Source organism: Cynocephalus volans, chromosome 2 (genome assembly GCF_027409185.1).
Source record: "Cynocephalus volans isolate mCynVol1 chromosome 2, mCynVol1.pri, whole genome shotgun sequence".
Lineage (NCBI taxonomy): Eukaryota > Metazoa > Chordata > Mammalia > Dermoptera > Cynocephalidae > Cynocephalus > Cynocephalus volans.
In genome coordinates, this window is record NC_084461.1 from 38187482 (window position 1) to 38209184 (window position 21703).

At 36.4% G+C, this 21703-nt stretch overlaps 1 pseudogene; it reads right to left on the minus strand.

The window, feature by feature from the left end:
* Positions 1 to 9309: 9309 nt before the first annotated feature.
* Positions 9310 to 21364, minus strand: LOC134370441 (ral guanine nucleotide dissociation stimulator-like; annotated as a pseudogene).
* Between the last annotated feature and the right edge of the window lie 339 nt (positions 21365 to 21703).

Here is a 21703-nt window from a genome sequence, read left to right on the forward strand (position 1 = left end):
AACTCAACAAGGCATGGAAAAGAACTACCAGGGATCTGTAAACTGAAAAATTCCCATAACTCATACATGGTTGGGAAACATGCGACTTCTCAATAGCCAGACTGGAGAGACCGTACTGAAGGCCTGTGATATTTAGTAGTGTCCTTAGCAGAGTCATACCTTAGTAGTAGGTCTAAATTAGACCTAAATTAGACCTAAACTTAAAAGGCTTAAAGCTAGCCTTAAAAGATCAAATTGCTTCACAAGTGACTTTAGCATATGCCCCCAAAACATCAAAACTAAATACAGACAATAAAATGCAGACACTCAACAATGTAACATGTTACAATGTACACCATCCAATAAAAAGTTAGGCATGTAAAGAGCAGGAAAATGTGAGCCATAAGCAAGAGAAAAAAATGGGCATTAGAAATAAGCCCAGACATGACAGAGATGATGGCATTGCCTGACGAGGACTTTAAAACAATGATTAACTGAGGTTACCAGAGATGAGAAAGGGGGAGGGGGCGGGGGATAAGGGAAGAATTGGTAAAGGATCACAAAAAATGATTACATTGTATAATGCTGAATATACTAATTATCCTGATTTGAGCATCACATATTGCATATGGGTATTGATATTCAACTCTGTACCCCACAGATATGTATAATCAATTGTTTCAATAAAAAACCACAATGATTAAAAATATGATCAAAGATTTGAGAAAATCATGAACATATATGAGAGGAAAAGAGGAAAATACAAAAAGAAACAAATGAAGTTAAGAATTTTTAAATTATTATAAAAATTACAATATCTAAAGTAAAAAAGCCAATGAAAGGCTTTAACAGTATATTACACACCAATAAAGACAATACTAATGAACTTGAAGATATAACAGGAAAAAACTCTTCAAACTAAAACAGAGATAGAAAGGATTAAAAAAAAATTAATAGACCCACAGTTATCCATGGCACAATATTGAGTGAAATAACATGTGCGTATGCTGAGTCCTAGAAAAAAAGGGATGGCATATAAAAAGAAATAATTTCCAAAATGTTTATAAATTTGATAAAAAATAGCCTGAAGATTCAAAAATTTAATCAACCCAAGCCGGATGGACATGAAGAAAACCACATCAAGACACACAATAATCAAATTTCTGAAAACCAGTGATAAAGAAAAACATTTTTAACGCAGTCAAAAAGAAAAAGAGAAAAAATGTAATACAACTATAACAGAAAGAACTGTCAGGGAACACGAAAGTATATTTTTTCAAGGGTCTTACATTATACCTGAAGTGACATACAGTTGACTCTTGAACAACACAGGCTTGAATTTCATGGCTCCATTTATATGTGGATTTTTTTTTTCAGTAAAAGCTCTTTATTCATTCTTTCATCAAACAGAAAAATTGGCCTTGCAGTAATTAGAAATTGACAAGCAGACTCTAAAATTTATATAGAAATACAAAAGATCTAAAACAGCCAAAATAATTTTGAATTGAAGGAAAAATAGAGATTTTGCTATAAAGACACAATGATCAAGACTGGTATTGGCATAAGGACAGCGTGTTCTATACATACGAATAGACCCACCTGTATTTGGCCAACTGATTTTTGGGCTTTCTCGGCCCTGCTGTACATGCAACCCCACCTTTAATGCATTCCTCAGACACTATCACTTTGCTGAGCTTAGTCTGTGGTAGAGTTTTTTAAAAACAAATACGAAAAATAAACAAATATTTGCTCCAGATTTCTGATTGTTTTCTACTGACAACATTCACTAGCAATATGCTCATTTACATTCCTTCCTAGGGACACAGACAGCAGAGGAGAAAATGCTCAATTTGCAGAAGGCCAAGGGTTGGAGTGTCATGCCATTTTCAGTACGATGACACTTTGCTCCGAATTGTACCTAAACTACCAGTGAGAAAGTCATGAACTTTATACATTTTGTGGGTCACTCTGTCAACCCCCTGAACCCTGTTGTGATTCCTTCAGCTCTTCCAGTCCTTTCAGTTGGGTCTGTTTTCACTTTTCCATTGGCAACTTTCTATCCTGAGTCACACTGACCTCTGCCTGCCCTGAAACAAGAAGGGGGCCATCTGGGCTGGTAGGGCTCCTGCTGTGAACACATGGGGAGGAAGAAGTGACATACTTCACAAGGCCCAGTTTGCAGCCTCCTTTAAGCATCTTCTATACACAACGGTCACCTACCAACATCTTTGCATTATGTCTTTCTTAGGCCATCACTTTTATCCTGCTAAAGAAAAGAAGGTGTAGAGCCTGAACAATCAGCAGGTTTCCTAGCATTTCCTTAGGCAGTTAGAGAATGTGTTGTCCAGTTCAGAAGAAGAATTCATAGCCTGACATTTCACCACATTCTTTGGTCTATAGATCTTTAGTCTACAGCTCCAGCATGTTTTACAAAATATCAATAACTTGCTACCTTATGCATTTGCTTTTCTCTCTTGCCAAAACTTCTGAAAGACTTAGCCATATCATCAGCTGTTCCCGCTATGCTGTCAAACCACCGTGGCCTAAATAAATGAAGGCTTTTTTTTTTCCCTTTAAAAAATATGTGGGTTTATAAAAATATGTGAGATAATAAATAAGTTTTGCTAATTCAGTAAACTTATTTGTCTCTTTATTTACCGCATATATTTGAAGGAAAAATAAGGGAAGTTGGTTGGTCTTAGAATCTGAATTCACAAAATCATAACTCTTTCTTTCTTCAACAAATGATTCAAGCAAACTTCTACCACCTTCTTCTGAAGGATAATGCTCCAATTCGCACAGAGGCCAGCCAACAAGCAGCTGACTAGGAGGGATATTTCCAAAAAAGCAATTTCTGCCCAGCTCAGAAGAAATAGCCTGTGAAGAGTTTCCAAACCAAGGTTGCCAAAGAAACACTTTGCCAGCCAGTTGTAGTCCCGTGGTGTCCAGGGTTCTTAAGGTCTCTCCCTCACAGCTGGCCAAATGCGCATGGACACCTCTGAATTTTCCAGGGGCAGGCTTAGGCATACACAAGATGGAGTATAGACTGGAAGCAGGGAGAAAAAGAGAAGATAAAAAAACAATGTTAATGCACAGGAAATTCTAGGCAAACTGGAAAATATTACATAGACGTGAACAGTATACATCAGGACACAAAATAAAGCAATGTTAGCTGAGTTTGAGACACCTTTAAGTTGTAAATGGAGCATATGTAAGGGAGTCTGAATGTTAATCTTGCAAGACAAAGCAATCTGAAGAGTCCTTAGGTAAAGATTGTATACTTATGGGTCTGAGATGAACATGACAGGGAGGGAACAAATAAGAGAAACACTATGGAAAGAAGAGTCCCAAGTGCTTGGGGATTTATTTGCATACAGAGTTTGAGACAGGCGAGTGAATAAAAACTTAGCTACTGAGAAAAGGAACCAGGCAATACTGGTTTTACTGGACTCTCCTCTAATTTATGCTTTTTGACACACAAATGAAAGTCTATAGATACTTGTCTAAAAACAGTACAACTTTAACAGAGTTTCGACAAAATTAGTATCATTTTTTGTGTATTGCTATCATTTTACAGTAGAGTGATATGATAGTCACATTCCAAAAAAACTTGGGTTATGAAAATAATAGTATCATTGGAGAAAGAGGAATAAAGACTATAGAATTTCAATTCTTGCACTTCCTTAGGCAGTTAGAGAATGTGCTGTCCAGTTCAGAAGAATTCATAGCCTGACGTGGCCAATCCATTTGCTATTGCTTTTTCCATTAATCTGCACATGCACTTAGTCCCCTTCTTATCCAGTTTAGATCCCATAATCATTACAATAATCACTTCTCCCTACATACTCTTAACTCTGCTGTTTTTCTGTCCTGTCACCATATTCACCGGCAAGCCGTGACCTTAGTTAAAGCCAATCATTTACCTTCTCTGCGTCTGTGGCTGAGAGGTTGAGGGTAGCTAGAAGAAAACACAGAACCATGCTGCAGTTCCCCAGCATTATCTGGCAGTCCTACAATTTTCCCCCATCAGTTCAGTTTACCATTCTCCAAGGCCACTGTTTCACACCTTCTCTTCCCCAACTTCCAGCTTCCTTTTTTTCCAACTCACTCTGATGGCTTTTCTTCTCATTTCACTAATAAAATAGGAGCAAGCAGGATAGACTTTCCTCATATTTTTAACGCCAAAATTTACAAAACAACCTGTATCTGTACTGGTGCACTCTGCCTTCTTTCTAATAGCAGTGGCTGAATTATCCACTCCTTTAACTATGGCTGATATATCACTTGTGCAGTTGATGCCTCTCTTTTTCTCAAGGACTTTGTTCCTGGAGGTATTCCTCTGTGCTTCTGTACTATCAATGTTCTCCCTCTATTATATTATTCTCAACAGTATACGAACTTGCCGCATTATACCTCACATTTAACAAAGCAAACACCACTCTTATTTAACATAGAACTGGAGGTACTATCCAGAGTAATCAGGCAAGAGAAAGAAATAGAGGGCGTCCACATTGGAAAAGAAAAAGTCAAACTGTCCCTATTTGCAGATGACATAATCCTATATATAGAAAAATCTAAAGACTCTATTAAAAAACCCTTAGAGCTGGTTAATAATTTCAGTAATGTTGCAGGATACAAAATCAATGCCCCCAAATCAGTTGTTTATATTCTCCAATAATAAGCTAAAAGAAAGTAAGAAAGTAAGCCCATTTATAATAGTCACCAAAACAAAAACAAACAAACAAAAAACCTAGGAATAAATTTAACCAAGGCAGTGAAAGATCTCTACAATGAGAACTACAAACCACTCCTGAAAGAAATTAAAGAAGACATAAACAAACAGAAAGACATTCCATGATCTTGGATTGGAAGAATTAACATTGTGAAAATGTCCATACTACCCAAAGCAATCTACAGATTCAATGCAATCCCCATCAAATACCAATGGCATTCTTCACAGAAATAGAAAACACAATCCTAACATTCATACAGAACAATGAAAGACCCCAAATAGCCAAAGCAATCCTGAGCAAAATAAATAAATAAATAAAGTTGGAGGCATAACACTACCTGACTTCAAATTGTACTACAAAGCTATAGTAACCAAAACAGCATGGTACTGGCATAAAAATAGACACTTGGACCAGTGGAACAGAATAGAGAACCCAGAAATCAACCCACAGGCTTACAGCCAATTGATATTTGACAAAGGCAACAAAAACATGCATTGGGAAAAAGACTGCCTCTTCAATAAGTGGTCCTGGGAAAATTAGATATCCATAGGCAGAAGAATGAAACTAGACCTGCACCTCTCACCATATACCAAATTCAACTCCAAATGGACTAAAGACATAAGCATAAGACCTGAAACTGTAAAACTACTAATGGAAAATATATGGGAGACACTTTAGGAACTAGGACTGGGTATAGACTAAGAACAAGAGCCCAAAAGCACAAGCAAGAAAAGAAAAATAAACAAATGGGACTATATCAAACTAAAAAGCTTCAGCACAGCAAAGGAAACAATCAACAGACTTAAATGACAACTTACAAAGTGGGAGAAAATATTTGCAAACTGTACATCTGACAAGGGGTTAATATCCAGAGTATACAAGGAACACAAGCAATTACATAGTAAAAAACCAAATAATCCAATTAAAATAAACGTTTTTGTAAGGAAGACATACAAACGGCCAACAGGCACTTAAAAAATGCTCAGCATCACTTATCAACAGGGAAATGCAAGTTAAAACCACATTGAGATATCACCTCACACTAGTTATACTAGCTATAATAAAAAAGATGGAGAAAAACAAATGCTGGCAAGGATGTGGAGAGAAGGGAATGCTCCTACACTGTTGGTGGGACTGTAAATTAGTACAGCCACTATGGACAACAGTATGGAGGTTTCTCAAACAACTACAGATAGATCTTCCATACCAGCCAGCAATCTCACTTCTGGGTATATACCCAAAGGAATGGAAATCATCATGTTGCAGGGATACCTGCACTCCCATGTTCATTGCAGCTCTATTTACAGTAACCAAGATATGGAGCCAACCTACATGACCATTGACAGATGACTGGATAAGGAAAATGTGGTATATAAACACCATGGAATACTACTGTGCCATAAAAAAGAATGAAATTTTGCCATTCGCAGCAACATGGATGAGCTTGGAGAAAATTATGTTGAGTGAAATAAGCCAAAACAAACTAAACAAATAACAACAAACCAAACCAAAACCCATTACCCTTATGTCCCTTCAGCTACTGCTCTAGTTCTCTTCTCCATTGTTTGTCAAAGGTACTAGAACTGGTTGTTTATCCTCTGTCTCCAGTTTCTCACTTGACATCTCTTCTCAACTGATTTCACTTAGAACTTTATTTTCAACAGAAATCTCATTTTCAGGCTCATTAGTGAATTTTATGTTGCCAAACCCAGTAGCCAAGGCTGTCCTCTTATTTGAATTCTTAGTAGCATTTGATAGAATTGATCATTATTTTGGGAACTTTTCTTGAAGTGCTTTCTTCTCTTGGCTTCTGAGACACTACATTGTATTTCTACATCTCTGCACCATCTCTCCATGAGATGAAAGCACTTGACTCAGTGCTTTCAATTCTCAGTCCTCAGAAATCTCTGAACTCTCTATCTAATGATACCATCTAGTTCCCCACCACCCAGTTCCCCACCACCAGTTGACTCCCACATTTCTATCTCTGGCTTTGATCACTGTCCTAACTTTCAGTCTAAGATATGTAACTGGCTGTATGATACCTTCACTTAAATGCAGTTCCACCTTAAACTAAACATTTTCCAAACAGAATTCTTTATTTCTTTTCCCCAAACCTCTCTTCCAATTTTCTTCTTCTTGGGAAATGACTTCACATTCACCCTGCTGCTAAGGCCCAAAAGTTAGGATTTAGCTTCTTTCTTTCACACTTAATTTATCAGCAAAATCTGCCAGCTCTACTTCCAAAGTGTATCTTAAATCAGATTCCTCTCACCATTTCCGTGACTACTACTAGAAGCCAGCTTTGTGTTGATTTATAAGCAGGAGATTTTAGTGAGAGCTGGGTGATTGTATGGTGTTATGTTTCGTAATTTTCTTTGTAAGACTTATCCATCTATTTAGGTTAGTCTTATCTCTGTTTCAGAGTTATGATACTCTTCAAAGGGTGTCATGGGTGAAAATTTAAAGATTTTCAAAATTTAAAAAATTTAAGAGTATTAAGAACACGTCTTAGCTAATCAGGGCTTTTAGTTGCTAGGACAAGGAGATAAGAAATTATTCCCTTACACAATTTACCTACCTAAATCAATCCATGTGGTGATTAATGTTCATGAATGTTTTAGTGATTGTTAAGTAATAATATTTGGTAGAAAAATGGTCTTGAGCCACATGGTGAGAGGTTCAAGTGCCAAGGAACAGAGGTTCTAGTTCTGTTCCTGCCAAGTGGGCAAGTCACTTAACCTTTGTATGTTTTCCCTTCTATGCATTGGGGACAGTAACTGCCCGCTATTACAGCAGAACTGTTGTGCAGATAGATGCTAAATATGTGTGGAAATGTTTTGCATGTTTTTATGGAAAAAAGAAATTTTAAAACCCCAATTTCCTAAAACACAAGCAAAAGTTGCTCATCTATTTATTTATTTATTACTATTTTCTTCTTTGTATATTTAAAATGTTGCATAATGAATATAAAACTTTATAATACAAAAAAAATGAACTTCTGTTGAAAAATAAAGCAAGCTTTTAATCATTTAATAGTCTTTCTGCATCCCAGTTTGCAAGGGATGGGCCAATTGTGATATCAATACCAATACTAATTTTACACATAGAGAGCATCTTGACTATAGGCCAGGCACTGTGCCGAGTGCTTTACAAAGATGCTTGTGGCAAGGCAAAAACTTTTTTGCTTAAAGACACCTTCAGCGACAACATTTATATTCCTTCTAAGATTCTCCCTTTACTGCCTTGAAAATTGATGGCCAACGTGATACGTAATAGATATTTTTAGCTGCAAATTGTTGAAGCAAAATGGATTAGGTGAACCCAGTTAATAGAAAAGAATTTTTTTAAGTGTAATTATTCCCTAAGAATTCTGATTGGTTGAGATTTGGGGAGGTTTTAGTTTTCATTTTGCACTGGTCTGTGTGCATTATCTGGAAAATACAGACTATCAAGTATTCTTAGCTGATGTTGAGTATTACTGATTTTTCACAGATTTCCAAGGAGAAATTTTTAATTTGATAATTTTTGCATTGTGACAGACTCCTAATCTTCTCAAGTAGTATTTAACGTATTGCTTTGAGTTTACTCTCACAGCTTAGTTTTTGTATTTTTACTAACTTCTTACAATATCTGATTATATAAAAAGTTACATAATAGGAATAGTCACAACCAGTATGAACTTCCATCTCCTATTTCCCAACATCAAGTATTTTGCTTGTGCTGTGCAGGGAAGTGGTTTTCTAGGCCTCATTTGAACGGGCTGTGTGCTTTTCTAAATGTATAAATCAACCTGCTGTCTTTTGTTACATGTTCTTACGCAATAATGTGTGTTTTATGTCTATTGCTTTACTTTGTCATATATTCCTGAACCATGACCTGATATCAAATAACATATTATTTCCATCTCTCCAATATTGCTATTTGTGCCTGCTTTCAAAAAGGAAACTTAAAATGTTAGCCCCATATTAAATCAGAACAACTGAAGATAAAAAAAGAAGGGCCAAGTGCAATATTTTTACAGATACAATATTTTATCAGAACCAAAAACCAGGAAATAAGAGCTTGCATGGGCTAGAATCTAGGGCTTAGATTGTCTCTTATGCCTCCTTTCTTGTCCTCCAGTTGTGCCTGCCCAACATCCTGGTTGTGTCCAGGAGGGGGACATAGTGGTGGCTACAATGCCTCCAGAGCCGTTAACACCCTGGTCACAGGATTCAGTGACCTTTGAGGAAGTGTGGTGGACTTCTCCCAGAAGAAGTGGGCATGGCTGGACCCTGCTCAGAAAATCCTATATGGAGATGTGGTGCTGCAGATCTACAGGAACCTGGCCTCGGTGGCCCAGGATGCAGGTAAAGGGCAGGCGAATGGTACTTGAGGTGGAATGAAAATTGACTTCAGTGGGACTCGGCTGGGACTGTCCTCACTCACTGGGTGAAGAGAGTGGTCCATGAAGAGGACTTCTCTCTCCTCTCCTTGGGGAGGGCTGGGATTGTGTTTGTCCATGGCCTTGCACATTACAGCTGGAGACTTGTCTTGGCTGGTCTTGTACACGTTGCCATTGTCCATATCCAGGCTGATGTGGATGATGCAGCAGTCACCCACCTGCTGGTTGTAGAGTGGCAGTGAGGAGTTTTAATTGCAGACCCCCGAGATGGTGTGCTTGTGGGTGCGGGTGGTGGCCATGGGCATGGTGGAGGCTGAAGAGGATGAGGTGCTGCTGGAGGCCAAGCTGAAAGATTCGGAAGCTGTCCCCGGAAACCTCTTCTGGTGTCTTCTTCAGATTGTGAATTGAGTTGCTCTGCAGCATAGAGAGGATGGCATAGAGTGACAAGAAATTCTTGAGGATATGACACTCCCTGGCCACCTTGATCCACTACTCCACCACCCTGATGGAATGCTTATGGGTGTGGGTGGTACCCTGTTTGGGGCCTTCATGCTCTGGTCCCCAAGGCAAGTGGTGATGACACAGCTGGCCATACTGTTGAACTGGGTGGCATGGATGGTGGGTGCCAGGTGCTCCTTGCCTTTCTTGTCTCACTGGGACCAGATAGAGCCCGGTAGAGGTAGGGCACCCCCTTCTTGCACAACCCTGCATCCATCGGGGTACACTGCTCTGCCACCAGGTCAGGAGGGAACTCCACGAGATGAGGCTTCTCCTCACTTAGCCACAAGCAAAGGCCAGGAAGGGTCTAATGATGGAACTGGCACTGGAGCCAGCTCCAGATCTAGAGTTTGTGATAGAACTGGCTCTAGCTCCAAAGCTGGTGCTAGAGCTAACTCTAGCTCTGAAGCTGGAGCTGCACTGGCTCTAGAGATGGCTGTAGCTCTGGAGCTGGTGCTAGAGCTAGGACTGGACTGGGTTCTAGAGCTGGTGCTAGAACTGGCTTTGGCTCTGGAGTTGGCTTTAGAGTTTGCACTGGAACTGGAGCTAGAGATAGAGCCTCAGGCTCTGCCTCAGCAAATTCCAAATGCTCCAGCTGGGCCAGGAGGAGATGGGCATGGTGCTCTAGGTCTGAGCTGGCCATGGTGAGCTGCACATAGGTCACCAGTTTTTAAGTTGGTCCTGGGGTCTGCTGTCCTTATCGGAGTGAGGGAGGATGCATCCATATCTTTTGAACAGCAGGTCCAGCACCTACTGGGTGGTGGTGAAGGCTCTGTAGGTGCACAGGAAGATCGTGACGTAGGAGAGGTTGCTGCTCTGGAAGGTGGGCTCCAGGTGCTCCAGCAGTTTCTCCAGCATGCTCTCTTTCATGGTCCGCTGGCTCAGGTGGGAGAATGAGTCAGCCCTGAACCTGTGTCCTCTATTTCTCTCTTTTTTTCTCGCTTTTTAATCTATTTTTCTTAATTGACCTATGATAATTGTATACATTTATGGAGTACAGTAGGATATTTGGGTACATTCAAACCGTGTGCAATGATCATATCAGGGTGCTTAGTGTATCCATCACCTCAAATATTTGTCACTTCCTTGTGTTAGGAACACTCAACATCATCTTGTCTAACTATTCAAAGATACACAGCACCTTGTTGTTAATTGTAGTCTCCCTGATTACTATAGAATCCTCGATCCCATTCTTCCTATGAGAGTCTTAATTTTAGTTTCATCAAGTGTATTAATCTTTTCCTTTGTAATGTGAGTTTTTTTGTCTTATGTAAAAACTGCATACTTAAATTCTTGGTTAAGCAGAAATTGATGTTTGTCACAGTCTGACAAATTTATTGGCCCTCTGTGTTCATGGACTTTGCATCCCTGGTTTCAACCAATTTCAGATCAAAAATATTTAAATAAATAAATAACAATACAAAAATGAAAATAATACAAATAAAAAGTACAGTACAACAACAGCAACAAAAGAATCAGGGGATAAAATTGTTCCCACTCTTGAAACTACATTCAGCTTTATGCCTTCTAACAACTAAGGCATAGAAGGAAACATGATGGATTATTTGGTCTTCTTATCTGATAGAATGAAGCATCCCAGGTCATTAGGTGGGATTTAACTTTTCCTTTGGTTCATCTGGCAACAAAAGAGTAATATGTTGGTAGAGATTAATTATAATAAAATATATTTCAAGAACTAAAATGGGATTTGGTGTGCCACAGCAATACAACTGTCTCAATAGCAATCTTAGGGAGCCCCAGGGTAGTGACTCAGTTTTCTTATCAGTCCCTTCAGATCTCCTGACTCCACTCTATGCCCCAGCATAGGCACAAATGTATACAAGTGTGTGTGTGTGTGTGATTCACCCTCTTGTTTCCTCCTCTCTTTCCACTTTTATCTGTCACTCCTGTTTCTATCTTTTGAAGGTCTCTATTTACTAGCTTCTGTCTGGAACTCCAAGCTTCTGCTTCTGACTGTGGCCCCTTTGGTATATTTAAATATTGTGATTTGGTTGATTGACCAGTATTCAGTGTAGAGCATCACTGGATAGATTTTTACTGGATAGATTTCTTATCCAGTGTCTTTGATAGTCTACCTGCCTGCCTCACGTTTGATCTGGAGATAGCCACCTTAGAGACCAGCATTCATTTTCAATGCAGTTAGCTGTGACCCAGGTTGTAGCCTAGCATGACTTAAAGAGGAGCTGTGTTTTTCTTTTCTCTCTTTCTTTCTTTTCTTTTTTTTCTTTTTTGCTAGTAAGAAGCTAGTTAGAGCTGGACTGGATGGCTGGGTTCAAATCCCAGTCTGTTATTGACTGGGTGTTAATAGTGTAAACTTACCCTTTGAGCCTGTTTCTTCACCTGTAAAAATAACAGTAATAATAGCATCTCCGTGATAACGTCGTTACAAGGATTGCATTAGTTAATAAATGCAAAACCCTTATGGGGAATATATGCCACATGATAAGTACCGCATAATCATCATCATAGCATTCAGATCATGATAGACTGCACAGGTAAGCATTCTTAGAACTAAATTCTAGGAGGAACTTAACCTATAGATACTTATATGAAGGGTCTTCAAAAAGTTCATGGAAAGATTCATATTATCTTTTAATTCCATTTTTCCACAAACGTTTTGAAGTATCCTCATATATGGGTATTGTAGGATCTGTTGTAGCCCTGCCCAGATCTCAGGAATCATTTTCACTGTCGTAATAGCCACCACTTCCAGCTCTTGTAGCTGTTCCTGGTAAGAATCTGTTCTGGAGGGCTGCCCGTGGCAACTGGACCCATTTCTCCTAGATCACCTGAGAGGTTCTTCCCTACTGGAATAGCCTGTATCCAATGACTGACAGATATGGAGTTCGAAAAGCCCAGTCCCTTTGTGACCTGGCAGGACAAATTCTGTGGTACAATTTACACCTCAGATTTCAACATGGGATCAAGCTATGGCTAGGCTTTACCTGAAATTATCTCCTTGCTAATTTGCTTTCCTCTGCTATTCTGCTGCCTTCATTTACATACAAGATTTTCCTGAGAGTATCCTCTTAATAAGTCACTAGTTCACAAATCCCATCTCATACTCTGCTTCTGAGGAAATTGACCTTAGAGAATGAATAATGTAATAGACTCCATCTTCATTTTGTATAAGTGCCTTTTTATCCAAATGCTATATCTAGTACCAAATCTTAATAAATATGAGGTTGTGGCACTGGATTAATTCATTTTAATTCTCATAATTATCTATTTCAAACATGATTACATTCATTTGTTTCTGTTTTATTTTCCCCTTTTTTGTTGATTTTAACTTTTTCAAATACATAAGATGGTAATATGATTCAAAATTCCAAACCATATATAAACCACATATATAGCTGAAAAAGTTTCTTTCACTTTTTACATTTCTATAAGATTTATTTTAATAGAAATTTTTGTTTTCAGCAAAACTGAGAAAAAGGTACAGAGATTTCCTATATTCCCCATGCCCCCACATATGCATAGCCTTCCTATTATCAACATCCCTCACTGCTATGGAACATTTCTTACAATTGATGAACCTACACTGACTCATCACTATCATTAGAGTCCATAGTTCACAGTAGGGTTCACTGTTGGTGTTGTATATTCTATGGGTTTGGACAAATTTATAACAAGTGCACATTATAGTATCATATAGAGTAGTTTTATTGCCCTAAAAATCCTCTATGCTCTGCCTAGTCATCCGTCCTTCCCCCAAACTCTTAGCAATCACTGACATTTTTAGTCGTTTTTTTTTTTTTTTTCTTTTCCAGAATGTCATATACTTGGAATCATATACTATGTAGCCTATTTAGATTGGCTTTTTTCACTTAGTAATATGCATTTAAGTTTCCTCCATGTCTTTTCATGGCTTGATAGCTCATTTCTTTTTACTGCTGAATGATATTCCATTGTCTGGATATTCCACAGTTTATTCCTTCTTTCACCTACTGAAGGACACCTAGGTTGCTCCCATGTTTTGGCAATTAAAAATAAAACTGCTATAAACATTTGTATGCAGATATTTGTGTGGACAGAGGTTTTTAATTCCTTTTGGTTATACCAAAGAGTATGTGTGATTATTGGATTGTATGGTAATACACTCAATTTTGTAAGAAAATGCCAAACTGCCTTTTAAAGTGATTACCTCATTTTGCATTCCCACCAGCAATAAAAGAGTTCCTGTTGCTTCATATCCTCACCAATATTTGTTGTTGTCAGTGTTTGGGATTTTAGCCATTCTAATAGGTGTGTATTAGTATCTTACTGTTCTTCTTATTTGCACTTCCTTGATGATATATGATGTGGAGACATTTGTATTTGCTATCTGTATATATTCTTTGGTGAGGTGTCTGTTAAGGTCATTGCCCCATTTTTTAATCAAGGGTTGTTTTTTTTCTTATTGTTGAGTTTTAAGTGTTCTTTGTATATTATAGCTAACAGTCCTTTATCAGATATGTCTTTTGAAAATATTCTCTCCCAGTCTGCAGCTTCTCTTTTATTCTCTTGACAGTGTCTTAGACAGAGCAGAAATTTTTAATTTGAATGAAATCCAGTTTATCAATTATTTCTTTCATGGATTGTGCATATATAAAACTGAATAGATTGTTGTTATCATTATTTTGAACAAACTGCTATCTGTTAGATTAAGAAAAATAAAAATTTTTATTTTATCTTTAATTATTCCTTCTCTGGTGCTCTTCCTTTCTTAATATAGATACAAGATTCTTTTTCTTCTCTCTAAAAAACTTATTTTAAATTTATTGCAAGGCAGGTATACTGGCAACAAATTCCCTCAATTTTTGTTTGTCTGAGAAAGTCTTTATTTCTTCTTCACTTTTGAAGGATAATTTTGCAAAGTATAGAATTTTAGGTTGGTGTTTTTTTTTCTCTACACTTCCAATATTTTATTACATACTCTCTTATTGTTTGCATCGTCGCTGAAGATAAGTCAGATGTAATTATTATCTTTGTTCCTCTGTAAGTAAAGTGTTTTTCCTCTTTGGATTCTTTCAAGATTTTTTTTTTTTTTTTTTTTTTTGCTGTCTGGCCAGTACAGGGATCCAAACACATGAATGTGGGTACACTCAACCAACTGAGCTAACCAGCCAGTCCTGAATTTTTCTTTATCTTTGATTTTTTGTACTTTGAAAATAATATGCCTAGGTGCATTTATATATTTATATCTTTATATTTTTATCTATATCTTTATATCTATATCTATATCTAAAGAGAACAAGAAGAAGCAGGATATATATATGAAATATTTTATAGCTTCCTGGATCTGTGGTTCATTGTGTGACATTAAATTGGGAAAATTCTTAGTCATTATTGTTTCAAATATTTCTTCTGTTTCTTTGCTTTTTCTTCTCCTGTGGAGTTCCCTGCACCCTTTTATTTTGTAAAAATCACACACACACAAACCATTTACTATGGAATAGCAAGTTGGAAGGCATTAGGGCTCTACTAATTTTTTTATAGTATAAAAGCCAAATGTGTCCAAAAGAATGATTTTCCTTTTTTTTCTTTACTTTCTTTATTTTTATTGTATATATTTAAGGTGTAAAATGTGGTGTTTTGATATAAATATCTCATTACATGTATGTTATAACTTTTATAGTTGTCCCACAATTCTTGGATATTCTATTCTGTTATTTTTTACTTTTATTTTTATTTTTTTCAGTCTATACACAGTGATAGAAGTGTTCTGGCTGTCTGACAACACTCAATCTAGAGCAAATCCTCACCTCCCTGGACCGTCTCTAAAAATCAGCCTTGGCACGCTTCCTCTCTCACTGCAATGAGTAATAAACCCGACTTGTTTCAACTTCATGTATGTTTATGGTTATCCTTGGCTAGAGGTAATTGACAGACAACTGCAAAAGTACATCAAGTACAATGATGTTCATTGCAGCAAAGTTTATATAGCAAAATACTGTAAAACAAACTAAATGCCCATCATTTGGGAACTGGTAAAATAAATTCCAGTATCCCTTTTTAACTGAATAGCATATAGCTTTTTTAAAGGATGAAGTTAATCTGTGTGTGCTGATACAAAAAGATCTCTAAGTTATTAAGTGATAAAGCCAAGTATAGAAAAATGGACATTATGATTCAATCTTTATAAATCTTTAAATGTTACTACTTGGTTATATACGATACCACAGTACTAAGATCAGGACCTCTTTACACTCTTAAAAATTGAGTGCTGTCACTCAAATTTTGCAAATTGTGTGTATTGAAACTGTATTAGATATTTAAACTAAAATTTAAAAAAAATATTTATACATTATTTCATTTTAAAACAATAATTTTAAAGCCAATATGTGTTAACATATGTAACATATTTTATGAAAAATAATTCTGTTTCCAAAATGGAACACAAATTATTGAGAAGTTGTATATTTTTGTGAATTTCATTAATATCTGACTTAATGGAAGACAGCTGGGTTCATATATCTGCTTTTGCATTAAATCTATTGCAATATTATATTTTGGTTGAAGTCTAAAAAGAAAACATGGCTTCATACAGATAAGTAGTCAGAAAAGAGGAGTATATCTTAATAACGTTCCAATTAATTATAATATTCTTCTTTGATACTATGCCAAAATTCAATAAACTTTTCCTACTATATTATATTAAAATCCATTGATCCATCATACACTTTGAGTAAATCATTTACTCATGCATAATTCGGTTACATCAAGCATTGGTCACTTCAAAAATATTTATTTACTGTGTGATACAGATTTCCAAATGTTGACACATTTTATACAATACAATTACGTTCATTAATATCAGCACTGAAATTTTTACAAAAGTCTAAATATATGTTGACACATTTTATACAATACAATTACGTTCATTAATATCAGCACTGAAATTTTTACAAAAGTCTAAATATTGAGAAATTGTCATGCACAAGGTCGTGTTTTCTAAAATTTAATTTTTACTTGTAACCTTGAATTTTATCATTGGCAATAAATATTGTCAGTTGTTATCATGATGTGATAACCTGTACTACTATGGTTTGTTTCAGCCTTTTTTCAAGTAAAATATTCTACAAAAAAATGTGGCTAATTTACCTCAAAATATAAAAATTAAATACTTCCTTGAGACAGTCATCATATTTTGATATGCAGCAGAAGTGCTGTATGTGTCCTATCTATTTTTTCCATACAGAATATTAAAAATTCATGTACTCATGGGTCAAGATCTAATAAAATTAAGGTTTTTTTCATTAATTCATCAAGGACACTTTTCAGTGAAAATGACTTTTTCTGTGAGTGTATGACAATGAATAATATCATTACTACTATTTATTACCTTGGGTACTTCTGCTTTGACTCATTATGAAGTGCCAACAATTTTACCCAGCACTGTTTTTGCACCATCAGTTCAAGTGTTAACACAGTAAAAAATACAAATAACCTTTTAGTATTAGTATGAAAACAGTCTTGACCTAAAAGTGTCCTGGGGAGCCCCAGGGGTATGTGGGACCATATTTTGTGAACTGCTACACTAGAATTAGATAAAAATTAGATAATATTCATAACCATGTCACACTATTTAAACTGAAGTACTCAAAAGTAAATAACACCATATTATATTTGATTAAGTGGGTAGAGAATGATAGCATTCACAGACAATTGCAATCAACCCCTGAAACACACACAGATGCAAAAGTTGCATACAGACACCTTGAGATGAATCTGTGGATCCAGGTTAAAGACTTCTCATTGGGTACTATGCATTGCACTGTACAATTTTTATTGTCTCTTTCAATTTCATTTCTCTGCCTCTGCCTAAAATTTAAAATCTTAATGTTTCTTAAGAACTGTTAAAAAGGTACTTAACCTTTGCAATTCTCTTCTCATTGAGTCAACACCAAGCAGGGAGATGCAGGATCCTTTGGTATTCTCCCATCTTTTCTCCAGTCCCCCTTATAGCAATGATGCTGCTGGTAATGCCTCACTAGCATAAATCAAGTTACAGTGCTCGTCACCAACATTTATAACACAAATCTCTAAATTTCATTCCTCTGAATTGCCTACCACCTCACCTCACCACCTAAATCCACTCCACCAGGGTTAAAATGACAAAGAGTAAGTCTGCATTCAGCCTAAGGCATAATTGTAAATTAAGAAATACCATTTTTCAACAGAAGTCAGTAATGGCATAAGACATAAGCATGTGTGTAATACAGGATTACAGAAAGTACATGTACAAAAGTTAATAGCCATGCATTGTGCCAGCCCTTTTTGGTTAAAAGGGCATATTGCAGTTTGTAAACCTTCTTCAGGTTCTCAGAAGTAGGGTTTCTGATTTGATAAACAGCAATGGAAAAAATTAATAAATTAAATCTGAGGACTTTATGGGCATATGAGAGAAACTCAAAACTTCAGGACAAAATAAATTTCTCAAATATGGTTGTTGCTTTTTTTTCTTTTCACTTTTCTCTATTTTTACAAATGTTTTTAAAATAGCATTTATTTATACAGAAAAAGTTACTTTGTTTATAAACTTTCACTCTTGTAAAAGATTGAGATCTTCACTTGATACCCAATGTTATGAGGAAATGAATAAACAGCCAAATCAATATAATTTTAGCTTAAAGCATTTTATAAGTGTTTGGGTTAGTATTTTGAACATTTACTAATGTTGGGTCTGCTGGATTTTACTTTAAAATTGTTTTAAAATATAATGAATGGCAAATAATTATGAGTTAAACTGGGATATACTTGAATTCATGTAATAATAATCCAACATCTGTATCACTACATTTGGAAAAGCCTTCATAAATTTAGCTTCTTCTATTTGAAGAGTTCGGTGCTTCTCCTATGGATTTTCACTGTATTCTTATTAACTTAGATCATTGTACTTATCAGGTTGTTTTTTCTCTTCAAAATATGATTTTTAAAATCAAAGCCTATATTTTGCCATATTAATGAACTATATAATAGCATGACCATTTTTTTCTCATTTGTTTCTATTAATTTATGCCACAGAACAAACTTAAAATGTTTTATATTAAAATCTTTAAAGGCTGAAAGGTATATCTGTACTTAAACATATTTTGGCAAGTAAACTTATTTTAATAAATTTTACTGTTTATATCTGAAGTTTACAACATGACGTTATCGGTAAATATAGATAGTATAGTGCCTACTACAGTGAAGCAAATTAACATATCTATCATCTCACATGGTTATTTTTTGTGGTAGGGGATAAGAGCCTCTAAAATCTACTTATTCACTATTATTAACTCTAGTCCTCATGTTATATATTAGATCTCTAGACTTGCTCATCCTGCACACCTGTTCCTGTGTATCCTCTGACCTACATCTTCCTGCTTCCTCCCCTGACTCTCCACCTCAGGTAGCCACTGTTTTATTCTCTATCTCTGTATATTTGACCTTAAATTTTTTTTTACATATAAATGAGGTCATGCAATAATAAATAAATAAATAAATAAATAAATAAATAAATAAATAAATAAATAAATAAATAAAGACAGAAGTCTTCACTCACTCTGTTTGGAGTTTTCCAAAATACTGTAATAATGTGCCCCCAAAGAGCAGGAGGTTCTTATCTGTAGTTTATGTGGCATTTTTCTTCTTTTTTTTATTATAAATACATGTGGGGTACAATGTTGATTTTCAATAATTGTGTACAATGTGTGGTGGCTAGATCAGTATAGTTAGCTTATTCATCATTACAATACACAATCATTCTTTGTGTCCGATGACCAGTTCCTCATTAGACCCCCTCCCTCCCCTCTCCCCTCCCCTTTCCACCTCTACTTTTCTAAAAGTTCAACATATTACTGTGATTGTTATTTCTTTCTTTCTCTCTGTCTCTCTTTATTGTTCATTTTGTTTATTTATGGATTCAGCTCCCAGTTATGAGTGAGAACATGTGGTATTTCTCTTTCTGTACCTGGGTTGTTTCACTTAGAATAATTTTCTCCAGACTCATCCATGTTGCTGCAAATGGTAGAATTTCATTCTTTTTTAATGGCTGAGTAGTATTCCATTGTGTAGATATACCACAATTTCCTTATCCAGTCACCCATTGATGGACATTTAGGTTGGTTCCATCACCTAGGTATTGTAAACAGAGCTGCAATAAACATGGGAGTGCAGGTATCTGTTCAACCTGATGTTTTCCAATCCTTTGGATCTATACCCAGTAGTGGGATTCCTGGATCAAATGGAAGTTCTATCTGTAATTGTTTAAGGAACCTCCATACTCTTCTCTATACTGGCTGTACTAATTTACAGTCCCACCAACACTGAGGAGGATTCCTCTCTCTCCATATCCTTGCCATAAAGTTAAACTTTATAAATATTAGGAAGCAATTTGGATTCTATCTAGAAAGCTCCATAAATATCTTTTGCTGTTCCCTGATGCCTTTAAAATAAAAAGTATGAGACAACCTGGAATATGATAAATTTTTTAATAAAAACACAAATTTATGGAAACAGAGTGAGATTAATTTTGTTTGGGGCATGACTGAGCATTTCATGGAGAAATGGAATTTGAGCAGGACCTTGAAAACTGAATAAAGTCACAGGTGATGGAGGGAGAGATAGAGGTGAAAAATAATGGATGTAGGAAAAGTGTTGTGAGTGTTCAGGAATGTGGAGTCCTTCAGTAACACAGTACCTGACACATGGCAAATGCAGTGCGTGTCTATTGAATAAATGATGAATGAAGGTAGAAATAAATTCATGCTGTAAAACAAAAGGGGGATAGTTTGCCCAAGCCTACCAAAATGAAATAAATAAGGACAATGAGAAAAAATTGTTCTTAAGTTGTAAATTCAACTGTTTTTCAGCTATTTATATCTAGTTTCCAGTGTTCCCTTGAAGAATCCATATTTTGCAATTCTGAAATCTTGCTATGGTTCAAGGAGTTTGGATCAGATAATTAATGGTTACCCTTGGGAGACAAAACCCTGTGTCATAATTTTAAAGTGTCACTTATTTTGAAGCAAGTTCAGAATCGCTTGATTTACGAGAACACACAGGTCAAGTCTTTCCCCAAAAGAGCACAGGACACACACGCCATGGATATTCCATGTCAGCTGGAAACAAATACAGCCACAAAAACATTCTTTTGTCCACAGAATCACTTCTGTTCTGTGCTGTAAATGGGTGATTTAAGTGATGATAGTGTGAGTAATCACAAAGCTTAGTTCATTTCATATCAGATACAGAAAAAATGACAATTTTGAATAATGAACAGAATAATATTTGGTGTTTCAATAATGAGTTTTATGGGATCAAATTTCCAATAAATCCTGGAGCATCTAGTGATAGAGGAATAGAAATTGTGGTAGCCTTGTCTGCTTTATGGATGTTCATGATACCAGAAGAATCCAGTGCATATGCCTAGCCAAGCCATTTTCTTGCTCTCCGTTCATCCTTCCCATATCCCTGGACTTTTAACCAGCATGTGCACACCAGAGGACTCAGACCTGCATACTAAGCCACAGTGAACACCTGGTCCCCAGCTCAGGGTATTCCTGGAGCTTGCTGATGCATTGTCATACATGCCAAGTATGGCCGGAAGCTTCTCACAAACACGACCTTCCCTGCCTTCCTCCTTTATGAGCTCCTCAGCAACCCTTAAATTTGACCTGCTTGATTTTTCACAGATCTTTTTACCATCAGATTGGGTAACACTGCCTCTCAGCTTTATGTTCTCTGATTCCCCATACGAGGTGCAGAGCTTCTGCATGTAGCCTAGATCTGGAGACTAGGCTCACTGTGCCAGAAAAAAATACACTGCTGCAACACAGTATCTCAATTTGCCTGTTGTCTTAGGCTGTTCATGCTGCTATAACAAAACACCTCAAACTGGGTAATTTATAAATAACAAAAATTTATTTCTCACAGTTCTGGAGGCTGGGAGTCCAAGATCAGTCACTGGCAAGTTTGGTGTGTGGTGAGGGCCAGCCTCTGGTTCCAAGACGGTGCCTTGAACACTGCATTTTCACATGGTGGAAGGAATGGAAGTGCAAAAGGGCCTAGCCAGTCGTTTTATGATCACTAATCTTGTTCATGAGGGCTCTGCCTT